We start from the raw sequence: 16,261 nt of genomic DNA, 5'->3' as shown, positions 1-16,261 counted from the left end.
ATAGAAATAAAGAATTTTTAAGCGAACAAGATAAGTTTACAATTTTACAAAATGGCAGTCAATAATTTTACTGTAGACGATATAGCTAGATTAATCGCTACACAAACCGCAAATTTAAGAACTGAGATAGCTCAGTTGAGTAATAGAATTAAAACTCTAACAAATGCAGCACATGTAACTGAGTATGAAACTCAAGGAATTAATGATATCAAAGAATTCAATTTCAATAATCAATGTCTTTGCCAGAATTCTCCGGTAAATCTTATATCAGCTGGAGGGAAGCTGCAAAGAATTCGATGAGCCTACATATTGAAGGTAGTAGAAGGTTTTTGGAGCACTAACTATCCTCCGAAATAAGATTGTAGGTGATGCCAATGATATGTTAACTAATCATGGCACAGTTTTGAATTTAGAAGCAATATTTGCAAGGTTAGATTTTGCTTACGCCGACAGACGACCAATTCACGTGATTGATCAAGAGATGAGCGTTATGAGTCAAGGATCGACATCCTTAATTGATTATTATAATGAAGTCAATCAGAAATTGACATTACTAATAAATAAAACAATAATGACGCACGGCACCAATTTAGATATTACAAAACAATTAAATATCAAGAATCGAGAAACCACGTTAAGAACTTTTATAACTTTTTTTTAATTCAATCAGAAATTGACATTACTAATAAATAAAATATTACTAATAAATAAAACAATTATAACTGGTTTAAATTCAATCAGAAATTGACATTACTAATAAATAAAACAATAATGACGCACGGCACCAATTTAGATATTACAAAACAATTAAATATCAAGAATCGAGAAACCACGTTAAGAACTTTTATAACTGGTTTAAATTACCCCCTAAACCAAAAACTATTTACATTAACTCCTACCGATTTACCAAATGCTCTTGCTAAAGCACAAGAACTTCATTCAAATCAAATACGATCACAATTTGCTTTGCAATTTACTAAAAAAAAACCATGAAATTGGTTAACCAAACCAGCCTCGAGTTAACCGAAAATAGCCGAATTATCAGAATAACTTAAGGTACCCCCAAACGAATAATAATTCATACCAAATGTATTACAATCACCCAGAACCTATGGAAATGGATCAATCAATCCAAGTAATAAATAAACCCAGTCATGTGCAAAGAAACCAACCACATGTTAGGAGTAACAGGTATAATTGGCAGACCAATTATCAGCCCACAAATATACCAAAAAGATCAATTGAAAGTGCACTAATAAGCACACAACCTCAACCAAAAATTCAACGAATTAATAATATTGAGAACCATTTTTTAGGGTAAACTCCGATTTGCCGTATTTCGTAAAACCGATACAAAAACTGGGCAAATCTTTAGAATTCTCATAGATACGGGGGCAACCAGCTCAAATATACGAGCTGGAATTTATAATAATAAAAACATTTAGGAATCAGAAAGAAGGTTAGAACCATTCAAGGTTCGACCATATTTGTAAAATTAACAATTTAGAGAGCGACCTTTTAATTGGAATTAATTTCCTAAATAAAATCGGGGCGACAATTGATATTCCAAATAGAAAATTGATTTATGGGGATAATAAAACAGAGAAAATAAAATTTCTCAATGATTTAATTATACTAAACCCCTTGGGACAAAAAAGTCCTGAGGCACCCGTCAATGATAATACTAGCAAAAATGATATTACGGATAGAAAAATTAATTAAGCAAATGCTCACAATATTTTAAAAATAAATAATGTTGAAATTTCTAATGAACTAGCTGATACGTACAAATATAATAATAATGAAACTAAAAATATCAACATTCCATTGCTAAGAGATGATGTTATTAAAATACTAAATAAAGCTCATCAAAACGTGAACATGGATTTACATTTTAGAACAGATATTAAAGCAGAAATTAGAACTGAGGATGAGAAACCTATATGGTCCAAACAATATCCTTATTCTATATCTGCAAATAATTTTGTTAATAAGAAAATCGAAAGTTTACTCGCAAAAGGGATTATACGACATAGTAAAAGCCGTATAATTCTCCCGTTTGGGTCGTTCCAAAAAAAGGAATAAATGAAGATGGTAGTCCGAAATTAAGAATGGTCATCGACTTTAAAAAAATTAATGAAAAATCAATAACCGACAGGTACCCAATGCCTAATCCCGAGGTGATACTTTTTAATTTGGGAGAATCAAAATACTTTTCCACAATAGATTTAGAGTCTAGATTTCATCAGATATTGATGGAAGAAAACGACATAGAAAAAACAGCATTTTCTGTAAATAACGGAAAATATGAATACCTAAGAATGTAATTTGGACTTAAAAATGCTCCAAGTAAGTATATTTCAGAGAGCAATGAATAATATTTTACATGAATATATAGGAAAATTTTGTCACGTATATGTTGACGACATAATAGTATACTCAAAAACTTTAAAGGAACATATTGTATATCTCATTTGAAATATATAGTACAAACCCTCTAAGAAGCCCATATGAAAATATCTATAGAAAAATCAATATTTATAGAAACCGAGGTTGAATTTTTGGGATACGTTGTATCCCATAAAGTTATAAAAGCTGGTCCCAAAAAGGTAGAGACAATAAAAAATTACCCGTATCCTAAGACGTTACGACAACTTAGAGGATTTTTAGGATTATCGGGATACTATAGGAAATTATGCAACAATAGCTATACCACTAACAAAACACTTAAAGGGAGAAAATGGTAAAATATCGCAGTATATTGTATGTCCAAAACAACAATTATTAATCTTGATCAAAAAGGAATTGTTGCTTGCGAAACCTTGAGAAGAGCGTTACAAGAACAAGTTGAATTAGCTCAACCAAACTTTGAGAAAAAATGAATTTTAACTACTGATGCATCTAATGTTGCTGTAGGTGCAGTTTTATCCCAAAAAGAAAGCCCAATAACATTTATCTCAAAGACACTAAACTCTACCGAACAAAATTACGCAACAAACGAAAAAAGAATTATTCGCAATAGTTTGGGCATTAAAGACATTACGCCATTATCTTTATGCAGTAAAAAATTTGCAAAAAAAATCCGAATGTTAAAATTGGGAGCTTTTATTGAGGAGTTTTCTCCAAAAATAATTTATAAACCGGGAACAACAAATGTAGTTGCTGACGCATTATCAAGACAAGTATTAAATAATTTAACTAGTTCATGTGAGTCGAATGACTCAAGTGATTCACTAATAGAAACCCAACATTCCGCAGAAAGTAACGATGAGTACCAAATTCATGAAACAAAAAAACCTTTGAATCATTTTAAACAACAGATAGTAATCGATAATGGAGCACGAATTACTGTCTTAGAGTCAATTTCTTCTTTTAATAATAAACGTTTTTTAATTGAATATGACAGATCAGAAAATATAATTGGTATTTTAAAAGAATATATGAATCCAAAAGTAGTTACAGGAATATTTTGCACACCTGAAGCGCTATATGCAATAAAAAACATTTTAAAGGAGACATTTCCCACGATAAAATTTCTATATACCAAACTATTCCCTAATGATTCATATATGCAATAAAGAAGATCAAGGAAGGATAATTGAGCAAACACTTAATAGAGCGCATAGAAATTATAGGGAAAATTTGACACAAATTAGGCAGTAATCTTATTGGCCTTTAATGATAAAACAATTTAAACAGTATGCAAAAAATTGTAGCATATGTAATAGTAATAAATATGAAAGACATCCGAAACTAATTCCAATAGGAGAAGCACCAATACCAAAAAAGAGGGGAACAACTCCATGCAGATTTTTTTCGCACAAAAGCTTAAATTTCTTACATGTATAGATTCATATTCCAAATTTCTAATCGTAAAAAAAAGAAGACAAACCAAATTTAGAAGAAAAAGTTTTGAAACTGTTACAAACATTTCCAAATGTTAAAAGTATAGTCATTGATAATGAACCAAGCTTAAGTACGATACAGTTCAAGTCTTTAATGGAAAGGATAAGTGTACAAATTTATTACTGTACACCACGCTACAGTACAATTAATGGCCAAATAGAAAGAGTTCATTCAACACTGATTGAAATCTCTAGATGTTTAAAGCCAGAACGCAGCTTAATCAGTCATTTTGAATCAATTATGAGAGCAGTTCAACAGTATAATAAAACAATTCATTCTGTAACAGGTAAAGAACATTGCAACATTTTATTTAATAAAGAACCTCACGATATGAAAAATGTGTTGCAAAATGCACAAGAGAAAATGCTAGAGTATCATAACAAGAAAAGGCTTCAAAAAAGTTATCAAAAAGGAGATATTATATTTGAAAAAATACAAAAAACAAGTAGTATTAGAAGATTTAGGACATACAATTAAAATACAAAACAGAAACAGAATAATACATAAAGATAATATCAAATCTTAAATCTTTTAGAAGTCAAAGATAATATAAAATTTATCGAATATATAATTAAGAGTCAAATTAAAATAAATGTAAATATAAATTAAGATTTCAAAATGGTACTGTTCAAATTGATAAATTAGTCTATAGCCTCACGTACTATATCTCTTTGAATCGGGACGCTTCAATTTAGAGGTGGGAGAGTTAATACCACCAGTTCATATTACATGAACATATCTTATATTTGTCAGTCATATGTAACATGACACTTACGACCCATATGGTCCGTCATAAGTGAATTGGATATGTAGTTTAGAACGAAATATGAAACATTGTATTTTGGTAATGCGGTCCTCCTTAAGTGGTCCCAAAATGTAATTCATAGATTGTAAGATGAATCTTTCCACTTGTGACATATGTCCTATCTCAAACGGATTGTAGATATACTTCCTAGAATGTAAGATTAATATTTGTATCTAGGCTTAACCCCAGAACACACACCCGGGTACAAATGTATCCACTTTCAACTTTGAAGTGTTGTAACTTTTGTACCGCTATACCTCTATACCGTTAACTTCGGATCTAGGAAGATTATTTAGTTTTGAGTTCAAATTCAAAATTTGAACCAGATCGGATCATTGGTTCAGGAGCTACAGCCTTTCAAACACATTATATACATACGTAAACACACACCCGGGATGCGTTTGTACCCCAATAGTAAAAATCCTCATAATAATAAAAAATCATTTTTTATATTATTTTATTATTTGAAAAATTAAAAATATTCATTTCACACATTATATTATTGACTTTTATTATAAAAATTATAAAAATGCATCTTATACCTAAGGAAAATCATGGCAAATAGAGCAATTTGTTGATGTGACCGAATGTTCAAGACACATTTGCTTCTTACATTTGGTGCACAGCTTTCTGGGTTTTCTACGGCGTTTTTCCTCTTGTGCGTAACATAAATAGCAAAATCCGGACACAGGTTTTGGCGTGCGCGCTGCGGCAGATGTTGATGCTGCTGTTACAACATTGGATTCGACCGGTCGGTTGAAATATGCTTCAATAGCAATTTTAGTCGAAAAATGTCCATTGTAATGTTTCGGCCACTTCCTCGGTATTTGGCAGACAAATCCTTCACCACTCGTTCGCCTTGGTTCGTTTCCCTACCAGTTTCTGCTTGGCCAGTGCAGTGGATATGCATTTGTGGCATCGCAAATCCACAAAACCTTGACACCATATTTAGCAGGTTTTGACGGTATGTACTGCGTAAACCGTGTGCGTCCACGGTAAGGAAATAATTGTTCATCAATCGTCAAGCATGAGCTGGGCTTGTATGTGCAGCAAGATTATTGTTCATCACCGTCCACAACTTACTGATCGGTGCTGCTTTATCAGTTAGTAAGCGTGTTGCACGAGTGCTTTTATCGTCAAACCTTAGGAACCGCAATATCGAACAGAAACGGTTGACTCCCATTGTGGCGCGATATAAAGGATAGTTTTTGACGCTCCATTAATCTCGAACATGTTCTCCATTGCTATGGTTAGCACCAGTCATAATAAGTATGCCAAAAAATGCATACAGCTCTGTTATTGACACAGGCGTTCATGACTTATAGCCCTGACAGACGACAGCGCTAATATGCATTAGCGGCTTAAGTTACATTTATTTGCGCATTTGACCCATGTGAATGCAAGTTTGTAATGCACAAGAATTTCGTGCATTTGGCTGAATTTAGTAGGCAACATTGGTTACAAATGACAGATTTTTGCTATTGTTAGACAGATGTCGCTTGAAATCTGCCGCCTTGTTTGTGTTTACAGCTTCAGAGGAAACCAGTTTTTGTATTGCTAATTAAATTATGTGCAAGTATATTAACAAAAACAAATTTTAATATTTTTAGATGGCAGAAAATAAACAACGCTCAGTTTGCTATCCATTTTTCCAATATTATTCTCTTTTTCACACACTTTCATTTCACTTTTTGTTTTAATAAATAAACAAATTTCACTATCAGCTGTCCAAATGCACAAGTCTGCCGTCTGTCACCATAAAATTTCAATGCGTATTAGCGTTGCTTAAGGCGCATTAATTTTGCTCGTCTGTCAGGGCTATTAGGAGTTGTGTTTGGATGCGCATTGTTGTAAGCATTATAAGTTTCTTTTGCTAACTTATTTGTGTGGCGCATAATTATATCAGCCATTTCAACGTTCATGAAACATTGGAATGTTTGCTCTATTGACAACATTTCAGTGCATCTAGCTGGTCCAGAACGTTCTCTTATAATATTTTTCCTGAGTATCTGACGACTTACATTTGGTTCTTTCATCCACTCAGTACCATCACATGCAACAAATTTTTCGGCACTAGCAGGTAATTCATTATTTTCTTCTACTTCTTCTTCATCATCATTCTCATAGTCCGCAAAATCAAGTAATACTTCTGCGGCACTTTGCGAAACTTCAGCATCGTCTTCAGCAATTTCAATGTCATTGATTTGAATTTTTTCTTCATTTTCTGAGTCAAAGTCATAGGGAGCGTCATCGTCACAAATTTCATCAAATAAAGATTGTATATATGATTCTCGCTGTTCCTTAGTTAGCCTGCATAATAAAAAAAATTAGTATATGTGTACACAGTTTTGCTTATTTTATATTTTTTACCTTCTATATGCTGCACTTGATAAATATTCGTTTCTTTTTGAATATGGTATATTTATTTTCACTTCTTACACTTTTGAGCACCAAAACAATAATGAAAATATCAACAGGCAGCATTTATAACAACACACGTGTGAAAACAACCCTTGCAGCTGCATATAAAATACAAAAACCAGTTATACCAGTGTATTTGCTACCTACGTACCCATACCTTGCGCGACCTTTTTGCATATACATATGTATCTTTTGAACCAGGTAGAATATTTCAATGAAATAAAAACCAAAATGTGTATTCGTTGTTACTCTACAAGTATATTATTATAAAGTATATTATTTTGTTTTGCATTTATCAGGACAATAACAAAACAAAAATCCACTGTTGCATGTTCTGAATTTATTTCCCCGTATCGCTGGAACCAGTAGGAATATTCGAATGAAACAAAAGACAAAATACTTGTTATATATTAAAATATTCATTAAAAAAAATCATAGAGATCGGTTGAATAAGCATTAAAAAAACCTCAAAATAAAGTCCCGGGTACAAACGTAACCCGGGTGTGTGTTTACGTGGTATTTTCTGGGTGTGTGTTCTAGGGTTAAGCAAAATATTGTATTTAAGAAAACGTAATAAAGAAAGCCACAATCCGCATCAAAGCGAGGTTCTTCAACATATCGCTGATTTGCGCCCACGCCCCGACGGAAGAGAAGGACGATGTGACCAAAGACGCTTTCTACACAAGGAAAGTTTGACGTCGAGAAGCTGCAATCACAACAGACAGCCGAACGATTTTCTACTCGGCTTGCCCTCCTGCTCTCTGAGGGCACTAGTCAACAACTTGGTATAAGGGAACTGTGGGACGGCATTTCAAATTCCTTACGTACAGCTGCAACTGAAACCATTGGTTTTCGGAAAGAGCAAAAGAACAGCTGGTACGACGAGGAGTGCCGTGTCGCACCGGAGAGAAAACAGGCTGCCTACCTCGCAACGTTACGATCGACCACTACACGTGCGCGATGGGATAGATACCGAGAGTTGAAGAGGGAAGCGAGACGCATTTGCAGACAGAAGAAGAAAGAGGCCGAAATGCGTGAGTACGAAGAGCTTGATAAGCTGGCCGACAGGGGTAATGCTCGAAAATTCTACGAAAAAATGCGGCGGCTTACAGAAGGTTTCAAGACCGGAGCATACTCTTGCAGAACCCCCAAAGGTGATCTAGTCACTGATGCCCAGAACATAGTTAAATTATGGAGGGAACACTTCTCCAGCCTGCTGAATGGCAGTGAACGCACAACACCAGGAGAAGGAGAACCCGATTCCCCAATCGATGACGATGGAGCAGACGTTCCATTACCCGACCATGAAGAAGTTCGAATAGCAATTGCCCGACTGAAGATATTGATATCATCGGCCTCAACCCCCGTGCGTTAGTTCTGCTTTCTCCAGGCTGGACAAGGAAGCACAGAAAATGGGTCTGGTAGTGAACGAGGGCAAAACGAAATATCTCCTGTCATCAAACAAACAGTCTTCGCACTCGCGACTTGGCTCTCACGTTACTGTTGACAGTCATAACTTTGAAGTTGTAGATAATTTCGTCTATTTAGGAACCAGCATTAACACCACTAATAATGTCAGCCTGGAAATCCAACGCAGGATTGCTCTTGCCAACAGGTGCTACTTCGGACTGAGTAGGCAATTGAAAAGTAAAGTCCTCTCGACGAACAAAAGCTTAGCTCTATAAGTCGCTCATAATTCCCGTCCTGCTATATGGTGCAGAGGCTTGGGCGATGACAGCAACCGATGAGTCGACGTTACGAGTTTTCGAGAGAAAAATTCTGCGAAAGATTTATGGTCCTTTGCGCATTGGCCACGGCGAATATCGCGTTCGATGGAACGATGAGCTGTTCGAGATATACGACGACATTGACATAGTTCAGCGAATTAAAAGACAGCGGCTACGCTGGCTAGGTCATGTTGTCCGGATGGATGAAAACACTCCAGCTCTGAAAGTATTCGACGAAGTACCCGCCGGAGGAAGCAGAGGAAGAGGAAGACCTCCACTTCGTTGGAAGGACCAAGTGGAGAAGGACCTGGCTTCGCTTGAAATATCCAATTGGCGCCACGTAGCGAAAAGAAGAAACGACTGGCGCGCTGTTGTTAACTCGGCTATAATCGCGTAAGCGGTGTCTACGCCAATTAAGAAGAAGAAGAAGAATAAAGAAAACGAGGCAGTTGCCCGTAGTTGCCCACGAAATCCAAAACAAAAATTAATTTACATCAGTGGTCGGCAAAAGTTAAACTGTGACTGTGTTGGTGAGCACAAGATAACTGCTCCGCATGAGCATCCCAGTCGGAAATTGCGTGAATTGAAAAAAAAGTTATCACTTATTGCGTTTCAATGAGAACATAAAAAAAGGTATTTCATCTACAGTGTACATACGTGCATAGATACAAACTTAAATAAAACATTCAGAAATTCATTTGGATTTATGTATGTATGTATGTTATGTAACATACATATGTAGTTACATACATAAAAATATAATAAAAGTTATAAAATTAATTTGAATTTGCCTGCTTCAAAGTCCGAAAATATATGTACACGTTATGATATTTCTGTGATAAAATTATCAATAATAATATTTTTAGGGCAGTTTCTTATTAAAAGAATGTATTTTAAATGCGCTGTTGCGCTGCTTTGAGCAAACGAACTTTAAGTCGGAAAAAATTTGCTCGCAAAAATATGTCGAAGGAAAAAGTGATAAACACAAATAAGAAATTCCTTTTACATGAGGATAAAATGATTCATCCAAATGTTTCCAGAACACCAAAATATTCGATTTATTTGAAACACACATTTTGCTTCGCAATATTATTAACTCAGATTGGATTTCCAATTTGTATTTGCTAACATCGCAATTAAAGGGATCTTCAAAAATATCGATTACTGGTTGAAAACAAGCAAAATCCTTAATAGAATACTTATAAAAATCTTATAGAATACTACATAGTTTGCCATATATCGTAAGCTAGAAGCTGTCTCCTCAGCAGTTTAACAGCGCAGTTTTCATTTTTATGAAAATTTCGGAGAGGCAACATATCCCATTTCCACATATGCCGACGGCATTTTAATTTTGGTAATATTAAAATTAGAAGAGCGAGTTAAGACGGTTGTGTTATATTATAAAAATAAAGTACATTTTCAAAATAACATTTAATATTTAGTATAATATGGTTAATTTATAGAAATATTATGCAAATTGGGTTGGGAAGTCTTAAATTTAATAAACTTATACAAGCATAAATCAAAATATCAGTTCTCATTTTAAATGTATTATTTTAATTGGTATATAAAAGTTATGCCACAATTATTGTATAGTAGTCCAAAAATGTAAATTCTTATTTTTCCCAGAAATACATTTGTAAAAAAAGGATCTTTATCCTTTGTTATTATCGTATTTTTTCCAAAAATACATTTGCAAACAAAAGGATATTTATCCTTTTTCTATGTTCCACACAAAAGATTTAAGGAGTTCAAGAGCTCAAAACGTGCCCTACATCAGCTACCTACCCGACGGCATTTCGCAAATGATAAAATAAATTTTTCAAGAGCTCAAAGCATACGCTACATTATCTCGAACCTACCTACCCTACGCTTTTGCGCAAATGATTATATCATGACAGCAAATGCCCACATACAGATTTGGCAATGGCAATAACAGTTAGTATTCTATAAATTCTATCCTGTCGAGATGCCCTGTAATAAGTGTATCCGAACGTTGCATTGTTTTGTACATACATTTAGAGACTTTTTGCTGCACTCCTACTTTAACATCCTTGGTTTTGTCATCTCATGTTAAATAAAAGAAACATTTAATTGGAGAAATAAGAAAGTAATAAGTAAGTAATAAGTGTATCCGAACGTTCCATTGTTTTGTCATCTCATGTAAAAAGCACATGTATCCGAACGTTACATTGTTTTGTCCATAAATTTAGAGATTTTTGCTGCGCTCCTACTTTAACATCCTTGGTTTTGTCATCTCATGTTAAAAAAAGAAACATTTAAATGGAGAAATATTGAAATACTGCTAAAAGTGATTTTCTTCTCGCTGCTTACAATGCCGAGGAAAAAGAAAACGACCGGACATAGGTCGTCGAAGTCGTGTAAATGTGCAACGAGCTACTTTACGCTCCAACCGCACTAATGACCAGCGAGATGCTGATAATGATAACAGTCGTACAAGTATGGGAGAATTACGTTCAAGAGTAAATAACTATCAAGTGGATAGGGGAGAATGGAACGAGTTCGTGCACATCGATCACAACAGCAGCGAGCACGGGATAACGAATTTAATCGATTCCGCAGACGCAATGCTCCTGTAAACCTCGAACGAGGAGCATTTTCCTACGATCCGGAATTTGATTATAGTGCCGACAAATCTGTGACGATTGGAGAAATGTCAATCATTTGTCAACATTGTAAAGCATTAAAGTACAGTAGTGAACCTGCAGGATTATGTTGTGCTGGTAGCAATGTACAATTGCCTCAATTGGTTCCACCACCTGAACCTTTACACTCATTAGTTAATGGGATGGAAAGTGAGTCTAAACACTTCCTGGCTAACATCCAAAAATATAATAATTGCTTCCAAATGACATCGTTTGGTGCAACGCATATAGTACACGACGGGTTCGTGCCTACTTTCAAGGTAGTATACCATAATTGTTTTAGTGAAATTCTAATTTGTATTTGTATCACAATTAATTTAACCAGTTCTTAAACAATTACAGATACAAGGACAAATTCCTTCCATAATCCAACCGTCAAGCGAATCATTGTCCAGCAACTGCAAACATTTCTTCACGAGAATAATGAATTAGTGAAGATGTTCAAAATGGCACTGGATCGGATGCCATCAGACAGCCATAATATTGTAATAAGAGCCGACAAAACACCTGCTGGAGAGCATGCAAGGAGGTTTAATTCACCGACAATAGATGAAGTGGATATTGTCGTTGTTGGAGAGAATTTGCAATCAAGAGATATTGTACTTCATCGACGGAACAATGAATTGAAACGTGTATATGAAACGCATAGAGCTTATGATGCTTTACAATACCCATTAATTTTCTGGCACGGAGAAGATGGGTACCATTTTAATATCAAAATGGTTAATCCAACAACAGGTAATTAGATTATACAAAATAAAATATTTTATATCTTCACTATATAAATGTATTTTTTTATCATATGTACTTCCAGGTGCTGATACACACAAAAAAGTCAGTGCCATGAATTATTATGCATACAGACTCATGATCCGTGAAGGTGAAGAAAATCACATTTTGATGTGTCAACGGCTCTTTCATCAGTATGCAGTGGACATGTACGTCAAAATTGAGACTGAAAGATTGACATACATCCGTCTTAACCAACAGCAGTTTCGATCTGAAGAGTACATTCATCTTCGCGATGCAATCAATGCTGACGGCAATGTAAATAATGTAGGAAGAATGACAATTTTACCGGCCACTTACATCGGAACCCGCGCCACATGCACGAGTACGCTCAAGATGCGATGTCTTATTTTCGAAAGTATGGCCGTCCAGACCTATTTATTACATTCACCTGTAACCCACAATGGATTGAAATAAAAAAAGAACTGCTACACAACCAAACACCACTTGATAGGCATGACATCACAGCCAGAGTTTACAAGCAAAAATTAAAATCTTTAATGATTTTCATTACAAAGCATCGTGTGTATGGCCAAATACGTTATTGGATGTACTCTGTTGAGTAGCAAAAGCGTGGTTTGCCACATGCTCATATATTAGTCTGGTTGGTTGACAAAATAAGGACAAAAGAAAGTGATTTCATTATTTCAGCCGAAATTCCTGATGAAACGGTTGACCAAAAATTGCATACAATAGTAACTAAACACATGATACATGGACCTTGCGGAGTTATCAACAACAGCTCACCCTGTATGATACGCGGCAAGTGCTCCAAACGGTACCCGAGAAACTTGGTTGCTGAAACCATCTCGGGAATCGATGGTTACCCATTGTATCGTCGGCGATCAGTTGAGGACGGTGGACGATCTGTAGATGTCAAGATAAAAGGACAAGATTTTCATGTAGACAATCGTTGGATTGTGCCGTTCTCGCCCATATTGTCCAAAACTTTTGAAGCTCACATCAACGTGTAACTCTGTGAAATCCATAAAGTACATATGTAAATATGTTAACAAAGGTAGCGACATGGCCATGTTCGCAGTAACAAACACAAATGATGAAGTGTCTCACTATCAGATGGGTCGCTATGTAAGCAGCAATGAGGCTATTTGGCGGATATTTTCGTTTGCAATTCATGAAAGACATCCCACTGTATTGTATTTGGCAGTTCATTTAGAAAATGGACAACGAGTGTATTTCAACCCAAACAACGCTGTGGATAGAGCGGCACGTCCACCTGTGACCACATTGACAGGTTTCTTCTCAATTTGTGCAACTGTTCAATTCGCTCGCACTTTGCTGTATGCTGATATGCCGCGCTATTATACATGGAACGCATCATCAAAGTCTTTTCAGCGTCGTAAACAAGGATCACCACTTGAAGGATATGATAATGTATTTGCCACAGATGCCATAGGCCGTATATATACAGTACATCCTAATAACGATGAATGTTATTATCTTAGATTGTTTTTGGTGAATGTTCCTGGTCCGACATCTTTTCAACAATTGCGAACAGTTGATGGACATCTGTGTGCGACTTACCGTGAGGCGTGTCAATTATTACGGTTGCGTGAAAACGATTCGCATTGGGATGATACGCTCAAGGATTCCGTGATTTCCCCTCAAATCCGAATGATTTGTGGATGAAATATAGGGATGACATGTCTGAGGATGTGTTGCATCGCGTGCGTTGTGAAACTTTGAATCCTACATTGGAAATTACGGCAGAGATTTACAATGACACATTGATCATAATAGAAGATATGTGTTTGTTGATGGCAAATAAAGTATTGTCGTGGTTGGGCCTGACAGCACCCAATCGTGCTATGCAAGATGCATTAAACCATGAGTTGCAAAGAGAACTCCAGTACGATACTCAAGCTATGACCGAAGCAGTTCGCACAACTGTTCCGCAATTGAACGATGAACAAAGGATTGCGTACGATCGTTTAACACAAGCTGTAAACAGTGGATCTGGGGGATTTACTTTCTTGATTCTCCTGGGGGTACTGGGAAAACGTTCCTAATTTCATTGCTATTAGCAAAGATCCGATCGCAAAATGAGGTAGCCCTAGCGTTGGCTTCATCTGGAATAGCAGCAACTTTATTAGAAGACGGACGAACTGCACATTCAGCCTTAAAAGTACCATTAAACATGCATATCAACGAAACGCCAGTTTGCAACATTGCCAAAAATAGCGCTATGGCGAAGACTCTCCAAGTATGCAAATTGATAATTTGGGACGAATGCACAATGGCCCACAAGAGGTCGCTGGAGGCACTAGATAGGACGTTAAAAGATTTACGTGATAACCAAAACATTTTTAGTGGAGCTATGATACTGTTGTCAGGTGATTTTCGTCAGATTCTTCCAGTAATTCCTCGATCGACTGTTACTGACGAAATAAACGCATGTCTAAAATCATCAAATTTGTGGCGGCACGTAAAGACACTACAATTAACTACTAACATGCGAGTGCTTTTGCAACAAGATCAAACTGTGACTGTGTTTTCGAAGCAGTTGCTGAATATTGGCAATGGTAAGGTCGCAGTAGACAGCTCGACCGGATTAATGACTTTTCCCACAGATTTCTGTCACTTCACAGAATCGAAAAAGCAGCTTATTCAGCGTGTTTTTCCGGACATTAAACAACAATATAATAACCACGATTGGCTAAGTGAACGAGCAATATTGGCAGCAAAAAACAAAGATGTCGATGATCTCAATGCTACCATTCATAATTTCCTTCCAGGAGAGTTGTTTACGTACAAATCAGTTGACACGGCCACAAACCAGGATGACGTAGTCAACTTTCCTACAGAATTTTTAAATTCGTTGGACTTGCCTGGACTACCACCATATAATTTGAAATTAAAAGTAGGGTCAGTTGTCATCGTGCTGCGTAATATTAATCAACCTCGACTTTGCAATGGAACGAGATTGGTTGTGAAGAAACTCATGAATAACATCATCGAAGCTAAAATAATCAAAGGAAAATAGAAAGGAGAGGGTGTCTTAATCCCACGAATACCTATGATTCCAACGGATTTGCCATTTGATTTTAAGAGGTTGCAATTTCCCGTGCGTCTGGCGTTTGCGATGACCATAAATAAATCGCAAGGCCAATCGTTGCAAGTTTGCGGAATAAACTAGAGTTTCCCTGTTTCGCACATGGACAATTATACGTTGCGTGTTCGCGTGTCGGAAAACCAACATCCTTATTTATTTACGCACCGCAAAAAAAAACTAAAAATATTGCCTACCAGAAAGCACTATATTAATTAACTGTATATGATCATAACTGTGTTGTATTTAATTTAAGCAAAGATTTGTTTATCATGTTCACAGTCCAGAAACGAGCACATCCAAGAAAATTTTAAATTTTTGTATATGAAGTGTATAAATATAAATAAATGACTTAATATGTATATAATATGTGCATTTGGATCCGTAATGTCAACGTGTATTAGTAACTCTTTATTTCCATCAACTTGGCTCCATCTACTTGGGAACCACTTGGCTCGCCAGGACATGATAATATGGTGGAAGTACTAGGCGACTCGGACAAATCTGATTCGATCAGAACATTATCAATGTTGAGCTGCTGGCTGTCTTCAATAACATCAATATCTACCAGAACATTCTTGATGTTGGGCTTTTGGCTGTCTTCAATAACTTGAATGTCCTGTATGTCTTCGGCCGATAAATTTAATTCACAGAATGTCTCCTCAGATGATAAGATGGCATTGTAGAAACGGGTTTTGGTTTAGATAGCAGCTTTTGCTTTAATATAATTTTTTGTACTTTTGCCCTGTTCACGCGTATTATTCGTTCTACATTCTTACCACAATTGGTACAAAATCTGAAGGTAACAGCGATTATGTTGTAGCATTCGTCGCATCTTAATAATAATTTAATACAATCTGGACAGTTATTATTTTTT

This window comes from Bactrocera tryoni, unplaced genomic scaffold (genome assembly GCF_016617805.1).
Source record: "Bactrocera tryoni isolate S06 unplaced genomic scaffold, CSIRO_BtryS06_freeze2 scaffold_25, whole genome shotgun sequence".
NCBI lineage: Eukaryota > Metazoa > Arthropoda > Insecta > Diptera > Tephritidae > Bactrocera > Bactrocera tryoni.
This window is presented reverse-complemented; position numbering follows the sequence as displayed.